This window comes from Heterocephalus glaber, unplaced genomic scaffold (assembly GCF_053883595.1).
Source record: "Heterocephalus glaber isolate CG9 unplaced genomic scaffold, H.glaber_assembly_v1.0 deba00000621, whole genome shotgun sequence".
Lineage (NCBI taxonomy): Eukaryota > Metazoa > Chordata > Mammalia > Rodentia > Bathyergidae > Heterocephalus > Heterocephalus glaber.
The window spans coordinates 22,589,258-22,610,303 of NW_028258153.1; the positions used below are offsets into that span (position 1 = coordinate 22,589,258).

Genomic DNA, 21,046 nt, shown 5'->3' on the forward strand with positions numbered 1-21,046 from the left:
ACTCACATCAGTTCTCCTGCCTCAGCCTCCTGAGTGCTGAGATTGTAGGCATGCACCACCACACGCAGCTTGGGTCTCTTATTTAAGGAAGAACTTCCTTAATCGGGTCTTTTTTAAAAAAGACCTGATTGTCAGAATTTCTAGAACTTCTTGCAGTAAAATTCTTTTTTTATTTCTTTTCTATCTACCTACACTAGTAAGTTGTTGTCTCCTAGATCCTAGTAAGTTTGCTATGCTTTTAATTTCTGCATCTACACAGGTCTTCTTTTTTGGTTCCTCCAAAATAGTATTCTCTTCTTCCAGTGTGTCATGACAATCCCATTTAGCTTTTGTTTCTTCTTTATGGAATAAATGTGGGTGCTCAATGAGTCCTCCACGAATAAAATGCTGGATCCAGGATTTCAATCCTTAGCATTTAGGCCGATCCATGAGGGGCCTATATTTGCGCATTTTCACTCCTTCTACAAAGGCACTGGTCTGCTTTATGACAGAGGGCTTAATGTTTCTCCATTCTATTGTTCCATCCATGTTTGGTCCTGTTTTACAGGGTAATACAACAGAGTCCAGTCCTTGCAGCATATTATACAACATGTGACTTTTGACAGCATGATTAGCCCATAGTTGCTGTAGGTAACATTGAACTCCTGAACCTCCTGATCATAGATCCACTTGATATTTTCAAACTTACAGTCATACAAGACTAGAGGAAATTCTACAGCCATACTATATTGAGGCTTCTGGGGATTTTTCTCTATATTCAGCAACTCATCAATAACTTCTGGCTTCTCCATTCCTTGGCCAATCAGAAAGAGGATAGCCACCATACATCGGACTTGATGATAAAGGAATGCCTGCCCAGTCACTTCAAACTGACATAACTGGAAAGGTTCTTGCCATCTCTCCTCACCCAGGCTCTGTCCCAGGAGCTGTACTTGAGCAGACTGAATAGTCCTCTGAAAATTAATCACTCCATTTGCTACATCCATTTTACACAAGTTCCTAAAATCATGAGTGCCAACATACTTCTGAGCTGCATAATTCATCCTTACAATATCTAAATCAGCACAAGGGAAAAAACAGCAGTAAGTACGCTCAAGACAGCTGAACCTAGCACTGAAACTAGATTCTACAGGGGCCCAGGCCAGTACACGGATATCTGGAGGGAGTACCCGACTGAGAATGTGGGTGTAACGGATCTCTTTGGCATCATCACTGACTTCATCTTTTAAATTAAGATCTTTAGAATCTTTGCCCTTTGGAAACTGAGACCGCAGGTCAAGAGAAATCACCTGTCCAAAGGCACTAACTCCTTTGTCCGTCCGCCCACACCAGTGATAGTTGGATGTCTGTCTGCTTTCTATCAGTCGAGTCTTGGTCAGAGTCTCAAACAGTTTTTCTTCAATGGTATTGTCTGTGTTTTCCTGACTAGCAAAGCCCTGGTATCCCCATCCCAGATTAGGCTATTCTTAGAGCTACATGTCTTTGGCTATGGGCACTGAAATCAAATGCACGCTGAGCTTTTCCAGATCCTGAAGAATTTTCTTTAATGTCTGGGTCTTTGATATTGTTGGATTGTTCTTTTTTAAGTCTTTGTACTTTCTGCTCCAGTTCTTGTACTCTTTTTAGAAGTTTCTCAATCTGGTTTCTGTCAGTGTCTGTTTCAGCCATGGTATGATAGCCCCAGGAATCAATGAATCATACAGTTCTGCACATTGTTAGTGAGAACCATGTTTACCTTCCAACACTGGCTTCATCGCCTTCCACGAAGCAGGAAGTTGTTGTTGACCCTTTCCCATTTAACTTTGGGTGTTGGGTATTTTCTCAGCAATGAAAAAAAAGTAGCTAACACAGAAATTTGGAACCAGAGAAGTAGGGTTGTTGTGTTAAGAAATCTCGGAAAGAAATACACAGAGACACAGAATTTGGATAAAATAATAAAATTTCTTCTCGCCAGCGGACAGGAATGCCAGAAACCAGTCTGGTCAATATCCAAGCCCTCTTGGTTCAGTATTTCCCTTTTTATATCCTTTTTAGCCATTATCTCATCCCTAGTGGTCTTTGATATGCAAATACAATTCCAGTTCCTATTTACAAATCACAGACACAAGATAGGCCATATACATTGTAAATTCACCCTGGCACGGTAACTTTGTTAGGTTAATGAAGTTACTGGTTAGAGTCAGATAATCCTCACCTTAAACAAGGAGTTACAGGAAAAGCAAATCTTAAAAGAACACATTACTTATTTTGCTTCTTCAACTACCTTAATATTCAATCTATTAAATTATCTAAAACTTTTCCGTATCAGTTACTATGACATTATCTAGCCATGTGGCTCAAGTGCCTTTGGAACTGACTTGTGGGAAGGGGAAGACTTAGGAAAGATTCGGCAACGTTGGTTAAAACAGCAGAGCTGGAATTCCTTAGGCTATTCTGTATGGGAGATTCTGGTCAGAGCTCAGAAGACCAGAGACCTAGTAAAGAACAGGCTCAGGAGGTTTCTGCTGGGAAGGAGGACTACACTGGCTATTAGACTCCAGACAATGTGTGTATGGCTTGGCCAAAAGTCTGTCTGCATTTTGCTCATGTCCAGAGACTTTGCCTGAGACTGAGATTAAGGGTAGTAGACTAATTAATCTCACTGAAGAAATTTCAAGGCAGTCTAACGTTGAAGTCATAGCATGGGGGCTGTTGGGGGCCTTTAGCCAGATCTACGTTGAGAATCAAGAGCAAAGAGCCCAGAAGAATGATTTAAAACCTTTTGAGTTTGGCCAGAAAGGAAAGCTGTGGACTGCAAAGATAGAGCAGGGGAGATCTTGATTACTGAGAAGAAATAGGAGACTAGAAAAGATAGCCTGAGAGCATCACAAGAAGCAGTAGGACTTCACCCTTTGCAGCCTCAAAATTGCATAAGTGAAAGACTTTGTTTTGAGAAGAGAGCCCCGGATCGCCATGTTCCAGAATGGCTGCAGGCTACAGAATTTGTTCCTCAGGACTGGGTTCAGAGTGCTCAGCAATCCAGATACTCGACCCCTACAGCCAAGAGAGAGGAAGACTGGCTACTACTCTAGCTGGCAGCAGACCCTGGCATTATCCATGTGTCACTGGTTTGGGCCGGGGATTTAGCTCAGTGGTTTCCCTGCCTGCTGTGCAAGCACAGGGACCCGAGTTCAATCCCCGGTAACCAAAAAAAAACCAAAAGTGTAGCCATGTGTCACTGGTTTTAGGTGCATGCAGAATGGAAGAGTTGTGGGGTCAGGAAGGCTTCCACTCTAATTTCAGAACAAGGCCTGAGAGACCAGGCAATGAGCTCCTGAGAGGACAGTGTGTGAAGCCGTGAGTATAATGCTGAAGGTGCAGTGAAGACCCCAGAAGCTGGGAGAAGCCAGGAAAGCTGCAAGGAGGGAGCAGAGCCTGCCCAAGAGAGAATCGTGGGAGCTACAACCACCAGCAGTGCTGTAGGAGTAGGGCCACCCAAGCACTTTGGAGTTCACAACTTGCCACAGATTGCTGGGGATGCCGGAAGTGGAACTATGGGATTTAATGTTTGGCCCTGATGGATTTTGGACTTGCTCTGGTCCCATTCCTTTGTATCCCTATTTGTAACTTTTGTAATGGAAATGTTTATCTTCCGCCATTGAATGTTGGAAGTGTTTAACCTTTTCATTTGTACAGGGGCTTGAAGCTCAGAGTTTGCCTTAAATCTCAGGGGAGATTTTGAACTTTGACTTTTTAGCAATGCTGAAACTGTTAGGACTTTGGCAACTCTTGGAGATGGACTAAATGCTTTTTGCATAAAGGGATATGCATGAGTCTCTGGAGGGCCAGGGGTGGAATGTTATGGCTTGTGCTTAGATGTCCCCCCTCAAAGCCTCATATGTTTTTTCTGAGGTGCTGAATCTAGAGTGTGTGATCCTGGGATTAAGGGTGTAGGATTATGTAACTGGTTTGGCACCACCCTAATCTCAGTAGTCTAGATAAGAGGGATAGAAAGACACTGTTAAAATCCCTTCTTGCTTTTGCTACCTTGTGGACAACATGAACCTCTTCTCTGCCATGTGCCAGCCTGCCTTGGAGCCAGTTGATTATGGTCTGAAACCCCTATAAACTGTGAGCTAAATAAACCCCTTCCCTTTTAACTTTGGGTATCAGGCATTTTATCTCTGAAATGAGAGAAAAGTAAGTAACACACCTGCCTTTAGTTTTGAAAACCTTCATGGCTGGTGTTAGAAACACTGGGGAGAGGAGAGTCATTGTGCAGGACAACTCTCCCTATCATTAATGGAATCATTCCTACTGGCTCAATGGCATCTTTTTCTTTTCATGCAACTTTAACAAGGATCCTATCTGATGTCACTTGCTTTTGCCCCTTTTGAGCATTTTGCAGAAATGTGACATTGCATTACCATTAAAGACATGTATTGCTTGGGGCCGGGGATTTAGCTCAGTGGTTCCACCACCTGCCTCGCAAGCGCAAGGACCCAACTTCAATCCCCATACCAAAAAAAAAAAAAAAGACATGCATTGCTTGCACTGCTACAGTCATATTCAGATGGTGCTTTTCTACAACATTTTGTACTGTTTCCTGCATTTTACACATCTCCTTTATCTCATCTGAAGTGAAGGACTCCAAAGAGAGAAAGGAACTTTGGGCTCAGTTGTGAACATGTGATATTCAGTATTGATAGGTCTCCCACTACCTCAGCAGCTATTATGTATAGTAGCTGCCATCTTCCTATCATGCCTTGCCCCCTCCCCTGTGAGACATTATGCCAAGATGGTTGCTCCCACCAAAGAATAAACCCTTCTTCCCAGTATGCCCCTGTTCCCGCCTAGAGAGTGACCTAATACTAGCTCACCTCCTACCACCTAGTGACATCACCGGCTCCTCCATTCCCTAGTCACTACCTCACTCAACCCTGCCTCAGCCCCTACAAACCCCACCCCAGTCTCTATAAAAGACTCTCCCTGCCCCAGCCATATTGCTTTCGTCTCTCCTTTGTTCAGAGACAGCCCGGCAGATCTATTCCCCTAATAAAGGCTTGTTGTGGCCTGGTCTGGTCTTGGTTTTCGGCCCTTTTACCTGACAAGTATCCCGTCCTTCTCAGCCAGACATCGCTTGATTATCAAATTAAAGTTTACTAAAAATGTTTGATCATCTTGTGGAACACTCACCAAACACATTACTTGCAATCCTAGGTTTTACTGCATTCTGAATATCCACCCTATAGCTAAGTACTATATTTGCAAATTTTTACAATGTGACCTTGAGATTCAAAATTGAAATAATAAGCAATCACAAATATGTTCTGCAGAATCCAAATGTTTTTCCACAAGAAAAACTGGTCCCTAAATTTACTGGTGTGTTCCTTCTACATTCTCCAGGAAATTTTATGTTTTTAATATTGTGGGAAACATTTTATTTTTACTTTGTCTTTTATTTTATGATAAACTAGAAAAATTATGTTCTACACTGATTAAATCTTCCACCTCCAAAAAAAAAAAAGATATACCAACAACGAAATACTATTATTTCTAATCACAATAATTACAAGGCAGAAAATTGGCAATGAAATTTAGTTATCAGAGAAATGTAAAATAGAAAGTAAAAGCCTTTCATATCTTGTTCTCGGGTATATGTTCACATAAATATAAAATAAATACAATTAGCAGTAGGTAGGCTTAAAATATGTTTAAAAAACAAAAATATAAAATTTACAGAATCTAAAATTAACCGTTATAACCTTGCTTTTAAAATGAATCAAATATTACCTTTCTAGAGGTACTGTTTTAATCAATTTCTAATTTAAATGAAAAAAATATTACTTGGTTTAAAATCATACAAGAACGAAATGCAATGCATTTTGCTGCCCGTATTGTTTCTTAACTAAAAAAAATGGACACGACTAATGGTGGGAATGCTACTGTAAAAAAAAGAGAGCTTAAAAGGCTTAAATTCTAAACGTCTGCTAAACCCATTTGACACAATAAATGTATAAGTTACTGTGTAAAATGCCTATTCCACCTCCCCTCCAACCAATCCTACTCTGCCCAACTCCCTCTCAACTGCTCCTCTTGGGTCTCCAAGAAGTCTGGGGTCTTGATCAACTGAATGTCTGGCTACAATCCAACACTAGCTTAATGAAGTTCTGGCAACTTTTAGGAATTACAGCCTTCCCCTAAAAGAGAGAAGACCCACAGGCAAAACTGTGCTAACAATAGAGCTCTTTATAAAAAGCACTTGAACTCTTTCTTCTGCATGTTCATTTTAAGCAACCATGGGATTTCAAACATTTTACTGCATCATAATTGCCAAATTACCCTCCAAAAAAATGCTGTCTTAAAATAATTCTACAAAAAAATTAAAATATAGAGATCTGTTAAGAAGCTGGGTTAATTAATATCTTGAGACTCCTTGGTTGATGTTACATGATTCCTTAATCCAAAAATTCTCAATAAATTTTTGTCCACTACATTTGTTCAAGATTAACATTTTGGCTGAACTTTTTTTCCTTTAAATGAAACTCTAAAAATATTGTTCATTTATATCAACTTAAAATGTTATAAAATTTAAATATATAATGTATATTAATTAGCAACCTATATATAGAAGACAAAGCCATTTTAGTTTACATGCAAAACTATAAATTGGTCCTTAATAAACATTGTCTACAAAATTTATTAACCAAACAAACCATTTATATATCCTCATTTCAGAATACCTTTCCCTTGAAATGCTTCAACAATTTTTTTTCTTTTTTTTTTGGTACTGGGGATCAAACTCGGGTCCTTGAGCTTGAGCAGCAGGCGGCGAAACCACTGAGCTAAATCCCTGGCCTGCTTCAACAATATTTAATATACTGTAATTATATGTGCTGCCAGAAAAATTTGCATCTACTGGAAGAAACATCGCTACAACCAGACTTTTAATTCACTTAGAACCATTTCCTTTCAGATATTACCACCACTTGCCATTCAACTTTATGATTCCATAAAGGGAGAGAGGAGACATGAGGTGCTACTGGCAGTCCTCATCAGTTCTCCTCCACTGACTACTACTGAGTTTTGTGGCATGCAAATAAAAGACATTTGCATACTGGACAGGTTGAATGGCATGGAACTGAAAGAAAGCTGCCAAACTCTGCTTGGCTTAAGTAACAAGAATGTTGTAAAATGTTCATTTCATTGTATGCCCTTTCACACAATTTAAATTTTTTGTCATGTATATTTACTATTTTGAACTAATTATATATCCTAAGTTACTAGTTTAGAATTATTTTATCTAAAAATTAAGCATAACTTAGAAAAGTTCAAAATTCAGTATTAGAAAGGACTATAGTAGAATTAATTTTTAGTAAAATTAATTTAAATAAGAAAAGTTAAAATTGGTTTACATGAATAAAAGAACACAAAATACTAATCAAAACTAAGTTTCACAATCAGTAAAAAGGGAATTTCCAGTGCTCACGTTAAAAATTTTAAAAACTATGCATTATTTAGGTAATTTACTATAAGGCCTGGGTTTATCATTTGCTATGAAAATAACTGAGAACAAAAACATGAATTTAAAAATTCTCATTAAATGCAGTATGCTGATCAATTATGAAAAGACACCAATGTATGCTATTATTATCTTAACCATTTCTGTCAGTATTCTAAAAAGAACTTTTGTGTCAAGGCATAAAATCTGTCTTTGTATCATTCAATTTAAATCTAATTTTGCAGTCAAGAAAATCTACTTTAAACATTAAATTCGCTGGACAGCTGAGAAAAGGCAAGACAATCCCAATCCATATTCTGGAACTGCATTAACTGAACCTTTTATACCTGCCTAAGTGGGCAGAAAGTAGAAAGACACCACACACAAGAGGAGCAGGAGTAACAGAGTGAAAAACATACAAGAGAATCTGAGCTCCAAACCTGAATTTAAAATAGTTCAAAAAAGTCTACCTTACAGCAAAGTATGTGCTAGGGTTTCTCTTTGTTCTTTGAGCAAAAACTGACAGAAGTATTCTTACTGTGTGATAATCATAGTTAATAGTGTAACTATTACCATCAATTTTACTATTGATACACTTTATAAAATACACTTACAAATACATAGGATGTGATATAAATACTATACATAGGTGCTCATATATGAAATTCTTATATAACTAAATATGTTGTAAATTATGTGTATCGCAATATTATATAACATTCCAGGCACAATCTAAGGACTCATGCATTTAATCAATCAGTATGTCTTCATCAAACAATACGAACATTCCCACTTAGAGAAAAACTGTAAATAACCTGGACCTGGTGACACACATCTATAATCTCAGCACTCAGGAGGCTGAGGCAGGAGGATCACTGTGAGTTCAAGGCCAGCCGGAACTACAGAGCAAGACCTTGTCTCAAACAAAAAACTGTAAATAGTCCTGTATCAGTTCAGATCTGGTTATGCCACCAAATGAGTTTGCTGCAAGCTAACAAAATACTACTAATACTGTTTTAAATTACAAAATTTTATTAACAATTTATAAATTTGTAATAACTAGCATCTGACTAAAGCTTTCACATGGCTGATTATAATACCCTGAGAATTGGGGCTTAACAGTGTTAAAGTGAGTGTCACACATATTTAACAAGAACCTTTTATAAAGATCTCACTCACTTAAGAATAGCATAACTAAACCCACTGAATAAACAAAAACTTACAGTGATTTAAACAAATGTAGAGAAAAGTTTTTCCTTATAGGATGATAATAAATGCAGACTATTAGATTAAGAAAAATCGGGGCTGGGGATTTAGCTCAGTGGCACCACACCTGCTTTGCAGGCACAAGGTCCTGAGTTCGATCCCCAGTACCAAAAAGAAAAAAGAAAAATCATCACTTGACAAGAAATAACAACACGTGGCGAAACTACTTTGATGAGCAATAGTATATTCACATAGTCACAAGCAATCTAATCACAAGTTGGTTTTTTAAAAACAGATAAAAACAGAAACTTTACCTGGCAGATATTGCCTTACCCAAGTAATCAACATTAACATCACCAACATACATAAGAACTTTCTTTTTTTTTGGTACCGGGGATCAAACTCAGGACCTTGTGCTTTCGAGGCAGGCTCTGGAACCACGGAGCTAAATCCCCGGGCCATGCAAGGACTTTCTGAACAGAATCCCAATGCCACAAGAGAAATGAGAATCAACAAATGGGATCACATCAAATTAAAAAGCTTCTGCACATCAAAAGAAACCACCAACAGAATGATGGGAAAAAAATTTATGCCAGCTATTCCTCAGACAGAGGGCTAACACCCAGAATATACAAAGAACTGAAAAATATTAGACCTCCCGCAAATAAAAGACCCAATCAAAAAATGGGCAACAGAAATGAACAGACACTTCTCAGAAGAAGAAATACAGATGGCCAATAAATACATGAAAAAATATTCAACAGCGCTGGCCATTAGAGAAATGCAAATTAAAACAACACAGATGCCATCTTACTCCAGAAAGAATGGCTATCACCAAGAAATCAAATAATAACAAATGCTGAGGAGGCTGGGGTTAGGGGGAGGGACCTGTCTACACCGTGGGAATGTAAGCTAGTCAACCACTATGGAAATTAGTGTGGATATTCCTCAAAAAACTAAATATTAAAATTCCATTTGATCCAGCTATTCCCCTTCCAGAAATCTTTCTGAAAAAGCTAAAATCATCGTATTACAGGGATAAATGCATGCCTAAGCAGCACAATTTATATTGTGGAAAGCTAGATCTTGGAAAACAGTATACACATGTCTATCAAAAGATGAACAGATAAAGAAAATGTGGTATTTACACACAGTAAGTACTACTCTACCACATTCCTAGGCAAATGGATGCAACTTGAGAACATAACGTTAAGTGAAATAAGACATACAAGCTTAAATATTTCATGGTGTCTCTCATATGACAAACACAAAGTATATAAAGAGTAAAATACACCGAGCGTGGTGTCGCACACCTGTAATCCCAGCACTCGAGAGGCTGACACAGGAGGATCACCACGAGTTCAAGACCAGACTGGGCTACATAGTGAGTTGCCAGCATGAGCTGCCTCAAAAAAAAAAAAAAGTAAAATAGAAGACAGATAAATAGGAAATAGGAAGTACAAAGTCCAAATAATTCCTGAAAGTATGTTTAGTTGTTTCAAAAATATTTTAATATATATGGTAATTTGTTTCATTCATACTACTAGTTTCTCTTAGTTCATTGAAGAAAAAGTTTTGCAATTTTATCTGTTCCTTCTTTGTAAGAGAGTCTTTTTTGCCTATGACTTGCTCTCTGAGAACATTTTGGCCATTCTTTTAAGAATATGATATGCAGTGTATCAACTATTGTTATTCTCTATTTTGTTATGAAATTTTATTTTTCATAGAAGAGTGGTTTTTTATATTTTCTTTATTAATATCTACTTGTACTACATTAAAATAAAAATTTAAGTATTAAATTACATTATAATATGAACAATAAACACATAATGGGACTTCATTCTATTTTGCTCCTTAATCATTCTTTTTGGGTTTTTTTTGGTACTGGGGATCGAACTCTGGTCCTTCCACTTGCGCAGCAGGTGGCAAAACCACTGAGCTAAATCCCTGGCCTGCCTTAATCATTCTTAAAAAATTATAGTAATATTTATTTTAAAAAGGAAAAATTAAATAATAACATCACCAATAATGGGGCAAATTGGTATCACATTCCTCAATGTGCTTCAGTGAGAACCCAGGATCACTTCTGAGGTATTTCTGCTATAACACATTAACCTGAGTTTAATTAAGAACATCAGACAAACTCAAACTGAAGGACATTCTACAAATTAACTGATCTGTACTCTTCAAAAAGATCAAGAAAGAGGGCCAGGGATTTAGCTCAGTGGTTTTACCGCCTGCTACGCAAGTGCAAGGACCAGAGTTCAATCCCCAGTACCAAAAAAAAAAAGATCAAGAAAGAAAGACTAAGGAGCTATCACAGATTAAAGGAAAATAAAGAGACATAAATGTAACACGTGATCCTGGATTAAGTCTCCTAGACTAGCAGAATGCTTTTCTTTTGCTCTAAATGGACATTAAACAACTAATATTAGGCAATAGTATTTCTTTGTTGGTTTGTTTTTTGAAACAAGGTCTTGCTAAGTAATTCAGCCTGGCCTTGAACTCACTATGTAACCCAGGCTGGCCTGGAATTTGCCAATATCCTTCTGCCTCAGCTTCTTAGTGCTAGAATTACGGGAGTGTGCCACCAAGCCCAGAGAAGAAATAGTATTTTGTCAATGTTAACCTCCTTTTTTTTTTTTTGAGATAGGATCTCACTATATGTAGTACAGGCTGGCCTTGAACTGTGTAGCCCAGGCTGGCCCCAAACTTGTGGCCATCCTCCTGTCTCAGCCTCCAGGGTGCTGGGATTATAGGTGTGCACACCATGCCTGGCTAATCTCCCAATTTTGATCAACGCATTATGTTTATTTTAAAAAATGTATCTTTGTTATGCCACCTGCCCCCCCACCCCAAGCCCAAGCACCTGAGTTCAATCCCCAGTACAAAAAAAAAAAATGTATCCTTGCTTTCTATGAAAGACACTGAAAACTAAGCTTACACCGCAAACTCCTGTCCAAAAAAAAAAAAACAACAAACACAACAACAAAATACTGTATATTGAAGAATTTAGGAGTAATAGAGCACATAACTTGCTGTCATTAACTTACTCTCAAATGGTTCAGAAAAAAAGATGGTATGCATGTGTAGAAAAAACAATAAAGGGCCCCCCTGGGGATTTAGTTCAGTGGTACCACCGCCTGCCTTGCAAGCACAAGGTCCCGAGTTCAATTCCTGGTACCAAAAAGAAAAACAATAAAGCAAATATAATAAAATACTAACATTTGGGGAACCAAGGTGAAGGACATGCAGGAATTCTTTGTTCTTGCATCTTTTTATAAATCTAAAATAATTTCAAAATAAAAAGATTTTAAAACTCTTACCAACATCACTAATAGCTAAAACAATAAGTGCAGCTACCTCCACCAAGAGAGCAGTGACACGCATTAATCCAGTGTGACTATTTGTTAATACTGTGCAGTGGTGCTAACCTATGGCACGTGTGCCGCAATGGGCTTTTTGTATCATTGAAAGCTCTAAAAGGTTCACCATCACTAGAAGGAATTCAACCAGGGTAAGCTAAAGAAAAGTAAGAGTATATGGGAGGTTGGCAGGGTTAAGGGATGCAGGTACAGGATATTTACAATCCTTTCAAGCAACATTTCAAACTGCAGTAGTTACAGATTATGGGAACTATGGAGAAAATAAAAAAGAGCAGCTTAACAGCAATTAGAAATGCATTGTCTTTTACTAACGAAAAAAGTTAGCTGCCAGGGGTGGTGGTACACACCTGTGATCCTAGCACTGGAGAGAATGAGGGAGGAGGATCTGCAAGTTCGAAGCCAGCCTAGGCTATATGAGTTCAAGGACAGCTGAACTACATAATGAGACTCTGCCTCCCCCCTAAAAAAGTTAGCTGGACAACATTAAGTAGCAAAAAAAAAAGACTTCAAAATAACAAGGCACAAGGGCCAGGGATTTAGCTCAGTGGCACCATGCCTGCCTTGCAAGTGCAAGGTCCTGAGTTCAATCCCCGGTACTGAAAAAATTAAAAATAAAAAAATAAAAATAAAAAGGCGCCAGCTGGGCTTAGTGATGCACCCATGTAATCCTTGCACTCAGGAGGCTGAGGCAGGAAGGAGCATCACCACTGTGTTCAATCAAGCCTAGCCTGATCTACATAGCAAGACCCTGTCTCCAAAAAAAATAAAACATGGAAAAAAATAGCAACATGCTATAGACTGAAGGTCTATATCCCACAAAAATTCATACGTTAAAATCTTTACCCACAATTTGATGGTATTAGATGTGGATCTTTGAGATGAACAAGACATGAGATGGGGCCTTCATGAACAGGATAAGTGCCCATTTAAATAGACTTTTAGATCCTCTACCCCTTTTGCCATATAAGGACAGGTGAGAGGATTGCCCTGTACAAACCAGGAAGCTAGCTCTAACCAGATGCCTTGATCTTTAACTTTCTAGCCTCTAGAACTGTGAGAAATCACTTTCTACTGTTTATGAGCAACCGTCTATGGCACTCTATCAAAACAGACTAAGATGCAAATGACTGTAGTTGCAAACTTTTTTGTTCAGATTTGAAAAGAATCTGGTACTTTGTATTAGTCTCTGAAAATATCTCTACAGATGTCTGTATTGGTCTCTGCAGATATGAGGTGTTCAAAATATATGGTAAAAGTTTATATTTTTAAAAATTTATTACAGTAAAAGACACAATGTCATTAATCTCCCTCAAATAATCCCCCTTACTCCAAACACATTTATCACACCATTCCTACCACTTTCTGCAACAGTTCTCAAAGTCCTCTGTCATGTCTTTACAAGATGTGATCAAAAATACAATAACTGCTGCTGCTAAGTGCCATTCAATAAAAAAGCAGGCTTACAAAAACATCACAGGCTGTCCTCATCCACCTATTCACCAGATTTGGTACTGTGTGACTTCTGGTTCTTCCCCAAAGTCAAAATAACCATGAAAGGTAAATGTCTGGTTGATTCAAAACACTGAGACAGCCACAATAGCACAACAAAGACATGAAAGAGGAATTCCAGCACTACATCAGAAAGTGTCAAGAACAATGAGATCACTGGGTCTGGGATTTAGCTCAGTGGTTTCGCTGCCTGCTGCACAAGCACAAGGACCCGAGTAAAATCCCCGGTACCAAAAAAAAAAGAACAATGAGATCGGTGTGCTCAAAGTGAAGGGTCACTTATTTTCGGAGGGATTAATGGCAAAGTGTTTTTTACTGTAATAAATTATTTTTTTGCTTAAATTTTTTTGCTTAAATTCTTTTATTGGTACATTTTAAGTAAACAATACATTCAACATTCATCATTAGGGGCTTGTACCTGTACATGATGTATCTTGGTTCTTATTTTATCCCTATTCCCTGTGCTGCCTTCCCTATTTACAAAGACTGTTTCCATTTTTTCCTTTTCTCTTAATTTTTCCTTTCCCTTCTTTCCTTTCCCCTTCCCCTCCCACTTCCCCTACGCCTTTAGACGTTTTCTTCCGATTTCAAATTATCAATTATTCATTTAAATTATTTTAATCCTTATTTACACTTTCAGTTTCTCACACCAGAGAAACCATTCGGTATTTACATATGTGTGTTCTATTTATTTCACTTAAAGAGTACAGCCTCAATAAGCATCCATTTAGCTATATCTCTAGTTTCTTGTTCTTTATGGCTGAGTAATACTCCATTTTATAAAAAAACCACATCTTCTTTATCCAGTTTCCAGTTGATGGGCACTTGGGCTGTTTCCAAGCTGTAGCTATTACAAACTGTGTCACTATAAACATGGGTGCACATATATCGCTGTGGTATGATTCTTTTAATTCTTTAATTCTAGGACCTCTAGTCCTAGGTTCTTTGAGGTTATCTCCATACTGATTTCCACAGTGGTTGCACCAGTCTGCACTCCCACCAACAATGGAGAAGGATTCCTTTCTCCCCACAGCCCCGCCAGCATTTGTTATTGGTTGATTTCTTGATAGGTGCCATTCTTTCTGGAGTGAGGTGGAATCTCAGTGTTGTTTTTATCTGCATCTCTCGAATGACCAGTGATGTTGAACATTTTTTCATATATTTATTTGCTTCTTTTACTTCTTTGTCTGAAAAATGTCTGTTCATTTCAGATGCCCTTTTTTTTTTTTTTTTTTTTGGTACTGGGGATCGAACTCGGGTCCTTGCATTTGTGCAACAGGCGGCGAAACCACTGAACTAAATCCCCAACCCTCAGATGCCCATTTTTGAATTGGGTCTTTGAATGGGGGGGGGGGGTCTGATTTTTTTCAGTTCTTTATATATTCTAGATAGTAGACCTTTGTCTGAGGTACAGCTGCTAAAAATTTTTCCCATACTGTAATAATTTTTTTAAATTTAAACATTTTCCATATTTTTTTCTCACATCTTGTGTAGCCTCAGATACTTATCAGTATACTGTGTATACCGTAAGCACATAGCATGATGACATCTTCAAACTTGCAGTCAAGTCAAGTCAAATTCTGCAAATGTCTGAGAGCAACTCAGCATCAGCAGTTACTGAATTTTGTAACTTGGGAATACTGTCATTGTCAGATTATAAGAATGAAAGCTAAATCGAACAAAATTAAGAAATTTAGTACTAAGAATATATATAACAAGAGGGCAATAAGGTCTATGTGTATGCCTAGATTTTGCTTTATTTGCTATTTTGTTTCCTTGGGTTTGTTTGTTTAAGATAAGGAAGACCTGGTTATGAGGTAGATGTTAAGATAATGAGGAGGAGGGAAAAATATAAAGTCATACTGATTCAAGATCACCAACAGAAGAGCAAACAATCCAAAGAACGTGAAAATAAGGTGCATTTGATGTGCCAATCACTCTTCAAAGACTTTATGCATATTCTGCAGATGTGAGTTTTGATACAGGTATGGTAATAATTCCACAACTTTTGCTGACAGATAAAAATAGTATTTTACAGGAAAATTTTTAAACTTGAAAAACATTTCAATTCTCTATAAAATATTTCAAGCTTTTGAAAATATTATAAACCAATTTGCATATAAAATATACACTAAACATGTTTTTCCAGAGAATTACTGGTAACTCTTGTGTAGAATTTTTAGCAATTACACTTCAATGAAACCTGCTCAACGGAAATTCAAAGGTTTGGTGTGCAGCCTATCTACTATAAAGTAAATTAATAAGCTTTATAAACCATAATGACACAATATTTTGAGACTATTAATTATTACTGTAACTTGAAGCTTAAAGTTTGTTGGGGTTTTTTGGTACTGGGTATTGAACTTGGGACCTTGTACTTGTGAGGTAGCTGGTGGAAAGTTTAAAGTTTTTTAAACACTGAGAATTATTATCTGATTAAAGTAAATTTTAAACAGAAAATACAGGCTAAGGGAAAATACATGCTTCACCCACTGGAAAAACTGGCAGACTTATATGGAAAATGCTGCTGTTGTTACAGTAACAATTGCTTATTATGTGTAATCTTCACTCTTGCTCTCATTTCTAGTTTCCTCAAACACATACTTCTTGGAACACTGAAGGCATGGAAATTTAAGAAATAGGTTTTCCCTTATATCTATTTGGTTCTAACATTATCTACTGACTTCAGATTTTGCTTTGTACTTTCAAAAATATTAAAATAGCCAATTTTTCTCATTTAGCTTTTTTTCAAACTTCTCCAAAATGAAAATGTAGGTACTCCTCCAAGAAATAAAAAGAATAACTGCAGTAATATTAGGACTAATAGAAAAAGAAAAGGGAGTCATTGAGAATAGAAATGTTGGACAGCTAGTTAATATGCTAAATAAGAGGAAGAGTTAAGTAACTGCTTCTCATTATGGCAAATTCTCATATGACTTTCACTCTTAGACAAAATTAGCAGAAAAAAATCTATACAGTAAATACTTCAGAAAGTATAGTACAGGGCCAGGGATTACCTCAGTGGTTTTGCTGCCTGCTGCGCAAGCACAAGGACCGGAGATCGATCCCCGCAAAAAAAAAAGAAAAAACAATGTATAGTACAAGTATACTAAAACTAATTTAAGAATATGCAAAGTATTGACATACAGTGGAGAGAAGCTTCTTCTGAAAAGAAAGATGATGGAAAATCTTTCAAGTTTATACCTCATGTACATGTACTAGGTTTTAAACAGTAAGAAAAAGTAAAGTAAAACCACTAAAATAATAGTCCACATGAATGTTCAGAATCTACAATTAAACAGTAAGATAAGAAATTGTAAACTGCTGCTGCTGAGGTTTCAGAAAAGGAAAACAGGCAATTTTAGCTAAGCTTGGGTCTTCTAGCAGTTAGCCATAAAATCTCTATTTCATTCAAATTTCACTCTGATTCTGCCTTCCATTATTCCATGCTTTATGAGGCTTTCATTCTACTTAAGAAATCTCCAATGATTAAACTGTTACTGCTCTAATTAGAGGACTATTTCTGGTGCAACAACAGACTCTGTAGTCATAACAACTTTATTCTAGACATCAAGTATGGTATGAAACATAAAAAGCTTCAAATAATTCTACCATTATTTGAAAATAACTAAGGATGCTGGATGTGGTGTCACATATAATCCCACCACTCGGGAGGCAGAGGCAGGAGGAGGATCAGGATGAGTTTGAGGCCAGCCTGAACTACATAGCAAGACCTTGTCTCAAAAAGCAAAAACAAAACTAAGGATGAGAAAAAGTTGAAATGACAAAGAACTACAAGGAATATACTGAAGGAGCACTTTCTTAAGAAGAAAAAAAGACTATCAACAAAAACAAACAAAAATCTCAAAGTAATACAATGAGTATATATACCTACATGGGGGGAAAAATTACATGTTCTTTAAATGAGAATACAAATGAGCCAAGTTTTCCAACACTGTAATTACAGTCTTTTAAGAACAGGAAAAACAGGAAAGTCTTCATCTACAGAGTTGCAGGAGTAGAAATTAGTAGTCTCTGCATAATTAAAGGGAATCAGGAAGATGGCCTCTATTCCTACTTGAATTGTTACTTGAGGCAAAGTACTCTGCACAGTAACATTTTCCTAACAAATGAAAAAGTACAGGCCGCCTGCCATGCGCGTGCCCATGGCGCCAGAGTCTCCAAGACAGTGTGGGCAAGGCGCCTCCAAGCCAGCAGTGGAAGGTGAACTCTTGGCCAGGACTGCTTCATCTTCTAGATCTGCAACAGTGAAACATCCAAGATCAACCTGAGTAGGAGCTGTAGCAGGCCCCAGTATGGACAAGTCCATAGTCATCAAGCCCACCAGAATCAGATCACAGTGGGCAGCTGCCTGTGTAAAACAGCCTTAAGTGAGCACCACCCTTGGGTCATTTCCACTGCATCTCCCTGACAGCTGGCATGTGGAGCCCGGCCTGATGCATCCTTACGAGAACTCCTGGCAGCTGGACCCTTACTGCAAGTACCAAATGGAGCACGATGCCTATAAACGGCCGCACCTTCCTCTATAAGTACCTCCTGTACCTGGTGCTGCTGGTCCAGAAGGATGACCTGCATAGAAAGAAACTGCACAACAGGATAGCACTGGCAACGCTGGTGTACTGTATGAAGATTTATGAACTCCACACCCTCCACATCATATAACTCTAGTGAACAGAGAGAAAACAGAACCACACAGCCCGAAAGAGACAAGAGGATCCACAGGACTCTGCCACAGTAACACTTTTTGCTATTTGAGGCAGCAGAGCCTGGGAAGGTGTTTGGTTTAATTTTTGTTATTCTTTTAAGAACACAGATCAGCCAGGCAGGGTGGCACATGCCTATAATCACAACTCTTGGGAGGCTTAGGCAGGAGGATCACAGTGAGTTAGAAGCCAGCCTGGGCTACATAGTGAGCTCAAAGCCAGCCAGAACTACATAAGGAGACCCTGTTTCAAAAACAAAAAAAAAAAACCACACAGATAATGAGTGTACCAATGATTTTTTCAGTTCATTACAAAAGATACAGATTTCTATAACCCTGATGTCTGAGTTGCTTTCTCATTGCTGGGACAAAAAAAAAAAAAAACCAACACCCACAAGTTAAAGGAGGAAAAGCTTATTTTGGCTCAATTTGTAGAGGCTTCAGTCCATAGTCAGCTGGCTCCAAGGCAGGGTGGCATGGCAGAGGGGCATGACTGAGGAGAAACAGTCCATGGCATGGTAGGCAGGAAGCAGAGCAACTTCCTTCTTTCTCTTTTTTTTCCATCCAGACTACAAATCTATGGGTTGGTGACACCCAAACCCAGGGCAGTTATTCTCTCTTCAGTAAATCCATCATTTACACAAAGAGAAGTATGCTAAACTGATCAGTGTATTCATCCAGTATCACAAGCCCATGATCCAGTCACTCCCAAAAGCCCCACCTATGAGCACATGAGACTCTGGGGGACATCTAGATACAGTATAAACTATAACACCCAGAGAAGGGTCTGAGGCTGAGGAAGTCTCTCTGGGCAGTGGACTATGTATGGAAGCCAATGCTGCTAAGGGGGTGTGAACAGGTCTTTAAGTACACTGTTTCACTGTACCATTCAGAGCCAACCAATAGCTACTGACCATTAAAATTATGAGAATTTTAAAAAATAAGTAAGTAAGTATAGATAACCCTAATACATATTTGTAGTGTACACTGAAAACTAAATACACAGACCTCTAAAAATAAACATTTGAAGGAAATAAGACTTTTTAAACTAATTCAGCTAAACATTCTAAATATAAAAAAGGATCCTTAGTGTGTTACAGAAGTAGATGTACAATGATACCAAAATGCTACATGACAGCACTAAGGAGAAAAAGCAAATGTGCCACCAACCTTGTCCATATTCACTATATCTACCTAATCATTCTTCCTGTTTCTCCTATGGATTCTCTCCATCCCCCTCCACCAACAAGCCAGAATGATCTTAGAAAAATGACAAATCAGAAAATTACCTGGCATAAAATATTTCAAAAGCATTTCCCATTTTCTAAAGAATAAAATTCAAACTTTTCATCTTTATCGTGGCTTACAAAGCCCTATGTGATCTAGCTCCTGCCTGCCTAATTCCTAGCCATCCATCTCTCTTCCTAGCTCGCCATACCAGCCTCCTTTCTGAGCCTGTAAAACACAGTAACAATCTCTTTCCTACCTCCTAGCCTTGTTTCTCTGCCCAACGTATTCTTCCTGAAATTATTCATATATCTGGCCCATTTTAATTCTTCAGGTCTTACCTCATAAGGAAGTTTTCATTGACCACCTTTACCTAAAGTGGCCTTCCCCATTTACCCTAAACTACTGGCATTTTTCATAATCTCTAATAAGTTTGTTCATTTACATACTTATTAACTTATAATCTGACTTCTCAACAAATATGCAAGCGTCACTGAAGACTTTATTCATAGTTATACTAGGGAATTCTCTCTTAACCTAACCTAATCTTCATAAATACAACATGTAAATATTACAATAATGAAGGGTACAATATATGCGTGGTATCTCCCTACAATACTACTAAATAATAATGAAATGCAAGAATATTCAGGACTCTACAAGTATTTTACTATTTTAGTTCACCTCAGGAGTGTTACACATTTGCCTTCTACTTAATTTTATGATTTCTTCAAACTTACTTTAACTGCTTCTCTTACAGAAAAACGCTCAGCTTGGATGGCTATTTGGCCCTCCACCTCTTTCATGAAGCATACTTGGCAACACTGAGTGCATTACAGCATACAATTTTCTTCCCACGGGCCAGGGACTTAGCTCAGTGGTCCTGCTGCCCGCCTCTCAAGTGCAAGGTCCTGAGTTCGATCCCCGTAACCAAAAACAAACAAACAAACAAACAATTTGCTTCCCATAGAGTTTCTTCTTTTTTTACAGGTATTTTTTTTCTTCATATGCAATTAGGAAAGAGCTGAAATTCCACCCAAAACAAAAGAAATATCTCTAAAGATGGCAATATGAACAAGCACTTTTAACTTAAATTATCTATGCTTTTCTCTGTAGAAATCTGATCATTAAACACTGAAAACAAAGAATCATTTTCTTACTACTGTGATCTAGTTTAACAAGATGATAAATTAAGGCCGGGCGTGGTGGTGCATGCCTGCAATCCCAGCACTAGGGAGGCTGAGGCAGAAGGATCACTTCAAGATCAAGGCCAGCCTGAGCTATATAGTGAGTTCAAGCCCAGCGTGAACTACAAAGCAAGACCCTGTTTCCAAAAAAAGATCATAGATTAAGAGTTCTAAAAGCTGAATGAGATACCAGCTAGTAATTAAGCTGACATAATGTATGCTGTATTTCACATTTTAACATCTCTAAAAGTGGGATTAGTCTTAGTCATTATCATTTCATAGTCTAATTGGTAATATATTCGTTCTCAGTGGTGCCTTTTACAATTTA

At 37.9% G+C, this 21,046-nt stretch overlaps 1 protein-coding gene and 1 pseudogene across 1 annotated transcript in view; both read right to left on the reverse strand.

Moving 5' to 3' along the window:
• Bmpr2 (bone morphogenetic protein receptor type 2) overlaps positions 1-21,046 on the reverse strand; it is a 212,612-nt gene that overhangs the window by 159,929 nt on the left and 31,637 nt on the right. The gene's annotated exons all lie outside the window — the stretch shown is intronic.
• On the reverse strand, positions 33-1,815 carry LOC101702906 (tRNA pseudouridine(38/39) synthase pseudogene; annotated as a pseudogene).